Below are 15,037 nucleotides of genomic sequence, written 5' to 3' on the forward strand. Positions count from 1 at the left end.
CACCAGTGTGTGAGGAGGATGGCAGCGTGCCCAGGACCCAGGGTCAGTGTCACCTTGTGCCACCAGTGTGTGAGGAGGGCAGCATGCCCAGGACCCAGGGTCAGTGTCACCCTGTCCCACCAGTGTGTGAGGAGGAGGGTAGCGTGCCCAGGACCCAGGGTCAGTGTCACCCTGTGCCACCAGTGTGTGAGGAGGGCAGCGTGCCCAGGACCCAAGGTCAGTGTCACCCTGTGTCACCATTCTGTGAGGAGGAGGGCAGCGTGCCCAGGACCTAGGGTCAGTGTCACCCTGTGCCACCATTCTGTGAGGAGGAGGGCAGTGTGCCCAGGACCTAGGGTCAGTGTCACCTTGTGCCACCATTCTGTGAGGAGGAGGGCATTGTGCCCAGGACCCAGGGTCAGTGTCACCCTGTGCCACCATTCTGTGAGGAGGGTAGCGTGCCCAGGACCCAGGGTCAGTGTCACCCTGTGCCACCATTCTGTGAGGAGGGTAGCGTGCCCAGGACCCAGGGTCAGTGTCACCCTGTGCCACTAGTGTGAGATGGTGGACACCAATGCCCCTAGGCAAGGTCACGCCCTTGATAAGTGGCACTCAGAAGGAAACATGACCCTTATGTACCTGCTAGGAGTCACAGACTCACCTGCTAGGAGTCACAGACTCACCTGCTAGGAGTCACAGACTCACCTGCTAGGAGTCACAGACTCACCTGCTAGGAGTCACAGACTCACCTGCTAGGAGTCACAGACTCACCTGCTAGGAGTCACAGACTCACCTGCTAGGAGTCACAGACTCACCTGCTAGGAGTCACAGACTCACCTGCTAGGAGTCACAGACTCACCTGCTAGGAGTCACAGACTCACCTGCTAGGAGTCACAGACTCACCTGCTAGGAGTCACAGACTCACCTGCTAGGAGTCACAGACTCACCTGCTAGGAGTCACAGACTCACCTGCTAGGAGTCACAGACTCACCTGCTAGGAGTCACAGACTCACCTGCTAGGAGTCACAGACTCACCTGCTAGGAGTCACAGACTCACCTGCTAGGAGTCACAGACTTACCTGCTAGGAGTCACAGACTCACCTGCTAGGAGTCACAGACTTACCTGCTAGGAGTCACAGACTCACCTGCTAGGAGTCACAGACTTACCTGCTAGGAGTCACAGACTCACCTAGACAAATTATAAGTTTATCTTCTTTTTACATTTAGCAATGTATACAGAAGGGGGTTACTAGTCCCTTGCTCCCGGCATTTTAGTCGTCTCTTACGACGCGCATGGCTTAGGGAGGAAGGATTCTTGTCCACTCTCCCCATGGGAACGCAACCTGAGAAATCGTTGCATCAGTGTTATGTAGGATGGCAGCAATGACTGAAGTGTGACAACGATAATACAGATGATAACGGTGTTAGTGACACTGTAAAAGAGACTTGCTGTGCTAACTATGATGTAGTGGTGGTGAGTGGTACACTATATACCACCAATGAACCCTCTAGTTACCAATAACGAGGATCACAACACCGCTGATAGTGGTGTTGACTACCCTGGGCTGGGTATAAGTGGTGATGGATACCCTGGGCTGGATGTAAGTGCTGTTAGATACCCTGGACTGGGTGTAGTGTAAGTGATGTTGACTACCGTGGGCTGGATATAAGTGGTGATGGATACCCTGAGCTGGGTGTAATGGTGTTAGATACCCTGGGCTGGGTGTAAGTGGTGTTACCCTGGGCTGGGTGTAAGTGGTGTTACCCTGGGCTGGGTGTAAGTGGTGTTACCCTGGGCTGGGTGTAAGTGGTGTTACCCTGGGCTGGGTGTAAGTGGTGTTACCCTGGGCTGGGTGTAAGTGGTGTTACCCTGGGCTGGGTGTAAGTGGAGTTAACTACCCTGGACTGGATATAGAGAAAGTGGTGTTAACTACCCTGGGCTGGGTGTAAGTGGTGTTAACTACCCTGGGCTGGGTGTAAGTGGTGTTAACTACCCTGGGCTGGATGTAAGTGGTGTTAACTACCTGAACTACGAGAAATGAGTGAGATACGGGTCTTGGCACGGCTTTAAGGTGACTGACGTGATGGAGTCTTCTCATGTCTATATTTTGAACTCATAGCGCGTCCACTGTATCATTTATAACTCGTCCACTGTATCATTTATAACTCGTCCACTGTATCATTTATAACTCGTCCACTGTATCATTTATAACTCGTCCACTGTATCATTTATAACTCGTCCACTGTATCATTTATAACTCGTCCACTGTATAATTTATAACTCGTCCACTGTATCATTTATAACTCGTCCACTGTATCATTTATAACTCGTCCACTGTATAATTTATAACTCGTCCACTGTATAATTAATAACTCGTCCACTGTATCATTTATAACTCGTCCACTGTATCATTTATAACTCGTCCACTGTATAATTTATAACTCGTCCACTGTATCATTTATAACGCGTCCACTGTATCATAGCGCGACCACTTAAAACGCGTCCACTGTCACAACGCGCCCACTGTGTCATATTATAATCATGGGAGAGCGCTAAATCAGTATGACTATACAGGACCTGTGGGGGCGGGGATGGAAGGTATTCAAGCTTAATTCATGGAACAGGAGCATAGATCCAATTCCCTAGATCAAGAGCCCCTCACCAGCGTCACCAGGGATGTCATTTATAACGCGTCCACTGTGTCATATACAGTTCCCATTATGTCACATACAGTTTCTGTGTCATATACACTGGTTCAATAGGAGCACTGGCTCAATTAGTGGGAGCACTGGCTCAATTAGTGGGAGCACTGGTTCAATTAATGGGAGCACTGGTTCAATTAATGGGAGCACTGGTTCAATTAGTGGGAGCACTGGTTCAATTAATAGGAGCACTGGTTCAATTAGTGGGAGCACTGGTTCAATTAATGGGATCACTGGTTCAATTAATGGGAGCACTGGTTCAATTAGTGGGAGCACTGGTTCAATTAATGGGAGCACTGGTGCACTGGTTCAATTAATGGGAGCACTGGTTCAATTAATGGGAGCACTGGTTCAATTAATGAGAGCACTGGTTCAATTAATGGGAGCACTGGTTCAATTAATGGGAGCACTGGTTCAATGGGAGCACTGGTTCAATTAGTGGGAGCACTGGTTCAATTAACAGGAGCACTGGTTCAATTAGTGGGAGCACTGGTTCAATTAATGGGATCACTGGTTCAATTAATGGGAGCACTGGTTCAATTAGTTGGAGCACTGGTTCAATTAATGAGAGCACTGGTTCAATTAATAGGAGCACTGGTTCAATTAATGGGAGCACTGGTTCAATTAGTGGGAGCACTGGTTCAATTAGTGGGAGCACTGGTTCAATTAATAGAAGCACTGGTTCAATTAGTGGGAGCACTGGTTCAAATAGTGGGAGCACTGGTTCAAATAGTGGGAGCACTGGTTCAATTAGTGGGAGCACTGGTTCAATTAGTGGGAGCACTGGTTCAATTAGTGGGAGCACTGGTTCAATTAGTGGGAGCACTGGTTCAATTAATAGAAGCACTGGTTCAATTAATGGGAGCACTGGTTTAATTAATGGGAGCACTGGTTCAATTAATGGGAGCACTGGTTCAATTAGTGGGAGCACTGGTTCAATTAATGGGAGCACTGGTTCAATTAGTGGGAGCACTGGTTCAATTAGTGGGAGCACTGGTTCAATTAATGGGAGCACTGGTTCAATTAATGGGAGCACTGGTTCAATTAGTGGGAGCACTGGTTCAATTAATGGGAGCACTGGTTCAATTAATGGGAGCACTGGTTCAATTAATGGGAGCACTGGTTCAATTAATGGGAGCACTGGTTCAATTAGTGGGAGCACTGGTTCAATTAATGGGAGCACTGGTTCAATTAGTGGGAGCACTGGTTCACTTAATGGGAGCACTGGTTCAATTAATGGGAGCATTGGTTCAATTAATGGGAGCACTGGTTCAATTAATAGAAGCACTGGTTCAATTAATAGAAGCACTGGTTCAATTAATAGAAGCACTGGTTCAATTAATGGGAGCACTGGTTCAATTAGTGGGAGCACTGGTTCAATTAGTGGGAGCACTGGTTCAATTAGTGGGAGCACTGGTTCAATTAATGGGAGCACTGGTTCAATTAGTGGGAGCACTGGTTCAATTAATAGAAGCACTGGTTCAATTAATAGAAGCACTGGTTCAATTAATGGGAGCATTGGTTCAATTAATGGGAGCACTGGTTCAATTAATGGGAGCACTGGTTCAATTAATGGGAGCACTGGTTCAATTAATTTATGGTATAACTTAACAAATCTTTGGTGACAGCACATCATTAAGCTGACCGGTCCCGATTTTCAGTGGTCCTATTTTTTTTCCCCTGATCTTTGTCCAATACACTTGAAAGAACTCTTTGATTTGTCTCATTCTCTGGCTACTTTAATTACACAATCACATTTTGCCTTTCTAATCCTCTTCTTAACCTCGTTTTTTTTTTTTTTAATAATATAAACATATTGGTCGATAAGGTTAACGTCTCCTCTTTGGATGCGTTTACAGATTCTTCTCTTCTCTCCTAAAAGATATTTTAATCTCATATCCATCCATCTGGGATCGTTCTTGACCCAGTTTCTTACTTACCTTGGGCACGTTGGACATTAAGAAAAAAGTCATATTCTCAGTTCCTATCTTTATTGTAAGTATCATCTTCGCTACGAGAATCATTAGACGGATATCCCCAGTCACGACTAGACAGGTGTTCCCTAAGTTCGTTATAATAGGCGGACTTTTACCGTATTACCCTTATTCTTGTATTTCCAGGTAATAATAAAGTAAAAGATTTGTGATCACTTGCAGCAGCTCTTTAATGATCTCTAGATTATTAATGAGGGTTTCCTTATTTGATTATCAGATTATTACCTCTAGTAGAGTCTCTTATAAACTACTTCAAAAGGCCATCCTGGACTACTTCCAGGAAGTCACTGATCTTCAAATTTCCAGTCAAAGAAGTCCAGTCAATGTGACAAGTTAAAATCCCCAACTATTACTACGTTATTATGTCTAGGAGCCATAACAATTTCGTTCCAAAGTTTCCCTCTGTCGCTTGCTGAGTCTGAGGGTCAGTATATAACACCTAAAATGAATTTACCTTGTCCTAGAACTTCTACCCAAACAGATTCCTTGTAAAGCAGAGGTGGGGAACCTTTTATGTGCCAAGGGCCATTTAGATATTTATAACATAAGAGGGCCATACAAAATTATCAATTTAAAAATTAGCCTGCTATATTTAGTCAAACATTTAATTAATTCACGCCTAACGTGATGGCCGTAACTACTACTCTTTGGTGAGGGGTGAAGAAAGACACTGGATATAAAGATCTTCATGGTATTTTGCATCGGAAATATGTTCGATATGAAGTAGACGATGAATGGGAGACCGATTCAAAATATGAAAAAGATCGATCGGATTTTATGTAATACTGCAACATTACTCGCACGTAAAAAAAATATCAGTATATTCTTCCAAAGGGCCTCAATTTTTATAAAATTTATCAGAATAAAAGATAAAAGGTATCTTCATAATTCTCTAGACTTATTTGGATTTTAGGTTTCGTATTTTTTTCATTATACATTGTAAATCGGTATGGGGAAGGGTTAACGTAAATTTATGTTGCTATGAAAAAAGCTTCTACATATACTAAATTTCGAGTCCAGCCTGCGGTTGCCTTGGCAGGGCCAGACCAAATGATTTCGCGGGCCTTATACGGCCCGCGGGCCGGACCTTCCCCACCCCTGGCCTAAACTATCGATTTTTTTACATGATAGCATGAATTGTTGCATTAAACAATTCATGCTATCTCGAACATAACGCTATCCCACCTCCCTTCCCGTTTCTTCTGTTAACATGGAACAACTTGAATGTGACACTCTGTGCAAGAAAGGTATAAAATACCGACAATATGAAAGTTAAGACACATGTGCAACATCTGGATATCTTTATTGTAGACGTTTCGCCATCCAGTGGCTTTATCAATACAGATTCTTGGACATAATTAGAAGACAGTAAAACTATATACAAAAGATGAGGTAATCAGTCCCTCAGCCTTGGAGTTAGTGTTCACAGCATCGTGGTGGTGGAAAATCTGGAGCAAAGGCAAGAAGACTGGCGGTTATATAGGCGTCAGTGGATAGGGACGGGCAGCAGACGAGGGCGTAGTCACTGGTAGGCGGGATTCCCCAGTGGAAGTAGGTCCTACCCAAAGGGATGGGTTAGTTGTAGTAGCCGTGAAAGTCTTGTGGATATCCTCTGAACCAAGACATCCACAAGACCTTCACGGCTACTACAACTAACACAGTTAATGTGTGTAGTGTTGTCAATAATACAATTGATGAATGCAGTGTTTTCAATGATACAGGTGATGAGTGTAGTATTAATGATACAGTTGATGAGCGAAGTATTGTCAATGATACAGTTAATGTGTGTAGTGTTGTTAATGATAGTTAATGTGTGTAGTGTTGTTAATGATACAGTTAATGTGTGTAGTGTTGTCAATGATAGTTAATGTGTGTAGTGTTGTTAATGATACAGTTAATGTGTGTAGTGTTGTCAATGATACAGTTAATGTGTGTAGTGTTGTCAATGATAGTTAATGTGTGTAGTGTTGTCAATGATACAGTTAATGTGTGTAGTGTTGTCAATGATACAGTTAATGTGTGTAGTGTTGTCAATGATACAGTTAATGTGTGTAGTGTTGTCAATGATACAGTTAATGTGTGTAGTGTTGTCAATGATACAGTTAATGTGTGTAGTGTTGTCAATGATACAGGTGATGAGTGTAGTGTTGTTAATGATACAGTTGACGAGTGTAGTGTTGTTAATGATACAGTTGACGAGTGTAGTGATGTCAATGATGATACAGTTGATGAGGGTAGTGTTGTCAATGATGATACAGTTGCTGAGTGTAGTGTTGTCAATGATGATACAGTTGATGAGGGTAGTGTTGTCAATGATGATACAGTTGCTGAGTGTAGTGTTGTCAATGATGATACAGTTGCTGAGTGTAGTGTTGTCAATGATACAGCTGAGTGTAGTGCTGTCAATGATGACACAGTTGATGAGTGTAGTGTTGTCACTGATGATACAGCTGATGAGTGTAGTGTTGTCACTGATGATACAGCTGATGAGTGTAGTGTTGTCAATGATAGTTAATGTGTGTAGTGTTGTCAATGATACAGTTAATGTGTGTAGTGTTGTCAATGATGATACAGTTGATGAGTGTAATGTTGTCAATGATACAGTTGATGAGTGTAGTGTTGTCAATGAATAGAGTTGATGAGTGTAGTGTTGTCAATGATACAGTTGATGAGTGTAATGTTGTCAATGATACAGTTGATGAGTGTAGTGTTGTCAATGAATAGAGTTGATGAGGGTAGTGTTGTCAATGATACAGTTGATGAGTGTAGTGTTGTCAATGATACAGTTGATGAGTGTAGTGTTGTCAAAGATGATACAGTTGATGAGTGTAATGTTGTCAATGATACAGTTGATGAGTGTAGTGTTGTCAATGATACAGTTGATGAGTGTAATGTTGTCAATGATGATACAGTTGATGAGTGTATTGTTAATGATACAGTTGATGGGTGTAGTGTTGTCAGTGATGATACACATGATGAGTATAGTGTTGTCAATGTTTCTCTTGATGAGTGTAGTGTTGTTACTGATGATACAGTAAATGAGTGTAGTGTTGTCAATGATACAGTTGATGAGTGTAGTGTTGTCAATGATAATACAATTGATGTGTAGTGCTGTCAATGATGATACAGTTGATGAGGGTACTGTTGTCAATGATACAGATGATTGTAGTGTTGTCAATAACGATACACTTCATGAGTGTAGTGTTGTCAATGATGATACAGTTGATGAGTGTAGTGTTGTCAATGATGATAGTTGATGAGTGTAGTGTTGTCAATGATGATACAGTTGATGAGTGTAGTGTTGTCAATGATGATACAGTTGATGAGTGTAGTGTTGTCAATGATGATACAGTTGATGAGTGTAGTGTTGTCAATGATGATACAGTTGATGAGTGTAGTGTTGTCAATGATGATACAGTTGATGAGTGTAGTGTTCTTAATGATTCAGTTGATGGATGTAGTGTTGTCAATGATGATACAGTTGACGAGTGTAGTGTTGTCAATGATGATACAATTGATGAGTGTAGTGTTGTCAATGATGATACAGTTGATGAGTGTAGTGTTGTCAATGATGATACAGTTGATGAGTGTAGTGTTGTCAATGATGATACAGTTGATGAGTGTAGTGTTGTCAATGATGATACAGTTGATGAGTGTAGTGTTGTCAATGACGATAGTTGATGAGTGTAGTTTTGTCAATGATGACACAGTTGATGAGTGTAGTGTTGTCAATGATGACACATGATGAGTGTAGTGTTGTCAATGATGATACAGTTGATGAGTGTATTGATGTCAATGATGACACATGATGAGTGTAGTGTTGTCAATGATGATACAGTTGATGAGTGTATTGATGTCAATGATGACACATGATGAGTGTAGTGTTGTCAATGATGATACAGTTGATGAGTGTAGTGTTGTCAATGATGACACATGATGAGTGTAGTGTTGTCAATGATGATACAGTTGATGAGTGTATTGATGTCAATGATGACACATGATGAGTGTAGTGTTGTCAATGATGATACAGTTGATGAGTGTATTGATGTCAATGATGACACATGATGAGTGTAGTGTTGTCAATGATGATACAGTTGATGAGTGTAGTGTTGTCAATGATGACACATGATGAGTGTAGTGTTGTCAATGATGATACAGTTGATGAGTGTAGTGTTGTCAATGATGATACAGTTGATGAGTGTAGTGTTGTCAATGATGACACATGAGTGTAGTGTTGTCAATGATGATACAGTTGATGAGTGTAGTGTTGTCAATGATGACACATGAGTGTAGTGTTGTCAATGATGATACAGTTGATGAGTGTAGTGTTGTCCATGATGATACAGTTGATAAGTGTAGTGTTGTCAATGATGACACATGATAAGTGTAGTGTTTTCAATGATGACACAGTTGATGAGTGTAGTGTTGTCAATGATGACACATGATAAGTGTAGTGTTGTCAATGATGACACAGTTGATGAGTGTAGTGTAAGTGGTGGGAAGAAAAACACTAGTAGTGATATAACCTATCATAAGTGTACAGAAAAAAAGAGAATCATGAAAAAGAAAGTTCTCACCCGGCGTGTCAAAATGATAGGTGACTAAGACATTATTCAGGGCAGGAATATAACATCGTTTTTGTGTGTATATTGTAAATATCACTTTTATGCTGAGGAACTACGTGTTATTCCAGTGCCACTATGCAGCTTCCATCCATCTTAGACGTAATGGTGTATCACTTACCACTGAAACTAGTGATGTCATGTGTTTACATTAATGTAGAGTGTATGTAAGATCATCAACCATGTAAGATCATGAACCATGTAAGATCATGAACCATGTAAGATCATCAACCATGTAAGATCATGAACCATGTAAGATCATCAACCATGTAAGATCATCAACCATGTAAGATCAACCATGTAAGATCATCAATCCTTGAATTGCCCTCATTTCTTGAATACACTATCAAAACTACTAACACCTGCAATCTCTATAATAAAAATCACTTGCCCATCAATGTCTTGTAATTAAGAAGACCTTAGGGTTTCAATACCTTGGGTTCAGAATTATTGTACGAAACTCTACACTCATCATATTAAACTTAAAAGCTCCTACTGGTAAGTTCAATTATAAGGACCTACCAACATCGTTCAGTCAGAACCTTCTATCATTGTTAGTAATTAGTGTTAAATAAGACCCTCCTATCATTGTTATCAATTACAATGTTTAATACTAAAAAACTGAAACTCTCAATTTCATAACCGTAATGGTAAACAACTTTTGTCACTGTTAGTCATAATGTACAAGTTGTGGGCAACCATGAACTCCACACACATCTAGGAAGGTATCTTTGATGTCTTGGTTTTATTACTTCCTTTGCCAGCTGTGTCTTCCACTGCAACAGATACATCATCACATTTCCCAAGACTATCCACTCTCAATATTGGTAATATTATTCTCCCTGGGGGAATATTTAAGAGGAAACTCTGTGTTCCCTGACCAGCATTATAACCTGTTGCTTATCTTACGGGCTGATACTTTTATGAATCTTCCTCTCTCTAATCTATGAACAATGACCTTGTAATATTTTAGAGATCGGAAAATTATTGTACAGTAATAGCCTCACTAAATATTCACGAAAATGAAACCGAGTCAAGGTAGGGTGAAAAATACTCAGAGTGTGATAAGCACACTAAGAGATAAGCATAAAAGTTCCATAAGCATAAAAGTTAGAAGAATTTTCACCACCTTACTAGATTTAAGAGGAATACAAAGAGGCCTCTATTTTAAACAGGGAATTGAGAAGTTCGTGATAATTGTTTGTGGTGTGTAGTACTGGTGTTAGAGACAGCAAGAAGCCTGAGTGACCAGGCCATCACATACGAGCCCTGGGCTGAGAGAGCTGCACAGGGGCAACGTGTCCCTCAACTTTCAACAGCTACACAAGTCGACCTCCTATATTAATAGCTTTCCCTACCCGTGCTTAAAGCACCTCACCTTCCATTGCGTTTAAACTAGCATCTTTTTCACTCCAGTAAGTTATTTTAGTGTGCGTATTAGAGACTATGTCATTCGATCATTTTTATGTATAAATTGCATCTCTCTTGTCCTCATCCCAGTTTACGTAATATTCACACATCTTTTTCTTCCCACGTTCTTCTCTATTTCTCCAACCAAACATTGACCTACAAAGTTGGTTACAACATCAAGGTGGAAAAATTACGTTCACCTGAGAGACAGAACGCATAGTATATGTAACAACTTTCCGATAGTAAATAATGGTTCGAGTATAAAGCGGCCGCTCACCCCACTATTATCACATACTTGTGTAAAAATAAACTCTTAAGTGTGTTAAGAACCGCAGACCATTGTCGTAAGAACTTTACCAAGGTCAGTTTATCAAAAACCACAGTTGACACTTAGATGAGTGACCTTTGTTGGCTGTTGTGGTTGGCTACAGGCAGACGAATGATACACGTGTAACACTTGGGTATCTTTATGTAGAAACGTTTCGCCAAGCAGTAACAATTTTCAACCCTATACTGAGAAAATTGGTGTAAGACGTGAGGAGTTTGAGGTAAGGAGACCCTCGTCGTGCAGATGATGTGTTCAGTCATCACACTGATAAAGTCACCGGGGCTGGAGAAACATTTCCACAATAAAGATAACCAAGTGTTACACAAGTCGGTTTTCTAAATCATTTATGTAACAATGACTACACGTAATGTAGTCATTGTTACATTACGCGAAATGTAATTACCTATTTTTACCTATTTTCTATGTTAAAAATGTGTTTAGTGCGTTTTGAAGGGTCTCTCACTATAAGTGTAAGATTGTATGCTAACAAAATGCGCTTCATTAAAAACACATGATACTCAAGTTTACCAAGAGACTTTAGTGTTAACAATAAGTGATTAAGCAGGTTGTGAGTGTCAGCAAGATACACTCAAGAACACTCAAGACATCATGTGTGCAAGATTAGCAGGATTCAATACAAGACCCTCAAGTGATTACAAGAAACATCGAAACATTTTGATACACATTCTGGAAAAGCTATGAGGAAAAGGCTTTATACACAAGTAGGCCTATTATACTTCCATAACAGCGACCACAGGACCCAGATAGCTGCCAGACAAGGATCCCACAAGTGCCGCAGTAGTTTCTCTTATCTCACTTACAAGGTTACAAACGTTAATACAAAAAACTTAACACAAGGTCATAACTACACCAAGACTACCATAACTACTATACAGTTAACAATAGCCATACCTGCCTCCAGATAAAAACTACCAAAGGAACACTCCAGCACAAACAACCACAAGGTCACAACTACATCAGACAACTGAAGCGTCGCAATACGGTCACAGTATATGAGATAACCAAGGCAACAGCTACAAAAGATCACTTTATCACAAACAATCATATGGCCACAACTACATCAAGGCCACGGGAATGTCACAATAAGGTCACATCATCTGAGAGAAGCAAGGCCAAAGCTACTAAAAGAGCACTCCATCTCAAACAACCACAAGGCTACAATTATAACAAGGCCGTAGGAGCGTCATAATAAGGACAGAGTATCTAGGAGAGTCAATATGCAGACGCTGGCTATCCCGGGTATCTCCCAGGAGAAGAGAGGCTCCTTCTGCGACAGAGAGAGGCTGCTGGGACTGGAGAAGAAGTTCTTCACTGTGAGTAAAACATCCGTGGCTCTTTCTAGCTGATTAGTTTAATAAAAGTCTCTCAACTATACGTAGTTCATTAAGTCTTCATATCAATAATATTTTAGTCCCCAAAATAGAGATGAAAGTAAATTTTTAATGTATATACACAGGGATATACATTTGTGTATACACTCTTGTAGCTGGTAGTGTTGCATGTGTAGCTACTGTACACTGCTGGACTAAGCTCTGTAAAATTAGTGGGCCAATAAGCGACAAGGACAATGGGCTAACTCCAGTGACCATGACTCTTGTGTGTCTTGTATTAATAACATGCATGTCCAGTTAGCAACAAGGGTAAAAAAAATACACAAATAATCCGCACATAAAAGAGAGAAGCTTACGACGACGTTTCGGTCCGACTTGGATTATTTGTGTATTGTTCCAGTCACGGTATTGTGCCTTTTTGTTATTTATTGTAAAAAAAAAATAGCTGCACTGCACTTGTTTGAACTAGATAACGCCTTCATGACTTCCAGAAACGGTGAGTATCCAGCCTAGTCTTATTTTACTACGTCAACTCTTTGACGTGGTGTTCAACGTCAATTTCTTAATGCTTCCTACAGTTCCTGGAATGTTTGTTTTTTCTTCATTTTAAATTAGGTTAACTCAATTTAGGTTAGTTTACATAAACCTATTAAACGTACACTTAATACACAATTTACAAAAACTGTTTGGTAAGGTGATGGGCGAGGAAAAATGGCAAATGTAATTTGAACGCGTACATTTCTTGGTGGGCAACTGCTGGGATATCCCAGCTGACTAATGACACAGCTGAGACAACTGGTAAACACACTGCGACGGCAGAGCTACAGAACCACTGGTACTCTGGCCAAGTCAATCATGTATTCATTATCAACTTTCTGTATTTGTTTCATAATATATCATTGTGCATGGTGGGAGTGGTAGCCATGTATAAGAAACACCAGACCTGTTGCAAGGTTTAGAGCTTGCAACTGAAGCACCGAAAATAGTTGATAACAGTGCATGGCAGAGTGAGGATGCGTGCGTGGGTTACATAAGCAGTCAGCTCTTGCACTAACCTTGTGAGGATGTGTCATAGATCAGCTTAGCCGCCGTGCACTCTACCAAATGTTTCCTCGTTTATTCCTTACCCTTCACGGGGAGAGGGGGAGAAGTGCTTTCATGGTGAAGGGCTCCTGATCCAAAGAATTTGAGCTACCCTTCCCTTCCTGAATCAGAGCTAGCTCTCTCTCATTCCTCAAGGCACTATGACCCTTACTGGTTTACGATATATATACTGATCATAATAATCGCATATAATAACTGTAATAATACACAAAGGTCAACTCTATTATTAATAACATAATTTTTAATGTAAAATTATTCAAGTGGTTTGGCCATTTATAAACGATGAAGCAAAATTAGATGACAAGTGTATAAATTAGTGAAGGAGGCAAGGAGAGGCAAGTCATCCCTGGAAGAGTTGGAAGGAGAGGGTGAGTGAAAGAGGTGCTAAGTGGTAGAGGCTTTAACATCTAACAGACCTGTGTGAACGTTTTAGATCAGAGTGAAGGCGAGTGATTTACAGGGTTTGATGTGCTAATGGAGTGTGAGACACCGGTTAACCGAACTTGAGTCCTGGAGTTGGGAAATATTGGACCTGTACACTGAAGGAAAGGAGGGGATGCTGTTTTGACGGTCACCAGGAAGATTAATCAGTGACGGTGAATACGTTTCCTTTTCTTTAGGATCGCTCTACTTTGGTGGGTGACGTCCGATGTGATATAAAAAATGAGAAAATGAGCGTCTTATTTACCATTTACGTATATATATAAATATAAATATATATATATATATATATATATATATATATATATATATATATATATATATATATATATAATATATATGTCGTGCCGAATAGGCAGAACTTGCGATCTTGGCTTAAATAGCAACGCTCATCTTGCCATATAGGACAAGTGAAAATTTGTGTATGCAATAATTTCGCCAAAATCATTCTGAACCTAACGAAAAAAAAATATTTCACTGTAATTGTTTAGTATTAAATTATTGTAAACAAATCTAAAATATATTTAGTTGGGTTAGGCTAAAATAAATTGCTCTTGTTATAATAAGGTTAGGTAAGTTTTCTAAGATTCTTTTGGTGCAAAATTAAAAAAAATGACATTAATATTAATGAAAAAATATATTTTTAAACGTATAAGAGAAAATTTTAGAAATGACTTAATTTTAAATGAGTTCTTGCTAATTGACCAGTTTTACATATTCGGCACATTATATATATATGTCGTGACGAATAGGCAGAATTTGCGATCTTGGCTTAAATAGCAACGTTCATCTTGCCATATAGGACAAGTGAAAAATTGTGTATGCAATAATTTCGCCAAAATCATTCTGAACCTAACGAAAAAGATATATTTCACTGTGTTTGTTTAGTATTAAATTACTGTAAACAAATCTAAAATATATTTAGTTGGGTTAGGCTAAAATAAATTGCTCTTGTTATAATAAGGATAGGTAAGTTTTCTAAGATTCTTTTGGTGCAAAATTAATTTTTTTTACATTAACATTAATGAAAAATATATATCTTTAAACGTATAAGAGAAAATTTTAGAAAGGACTTTATTTTAAATGAGTTCTGGCTAATTGACC

Source organism: Cherax quadricarinatus, chromosome 10, assembly GCF_038502225.1.
Source record: "Cherax quadricarinatus isolate ZL_2023a chromosome 10, ASM3850222v1, whole genome shotgun sequence".
In the NCBI taxonomy this organism is placed as follows: Eukaryota; Metazoa; Arthropoda; class Malacostraca; order Decapoda; family Parastacidae; genus Cherax; species Cherax quadricarinatus.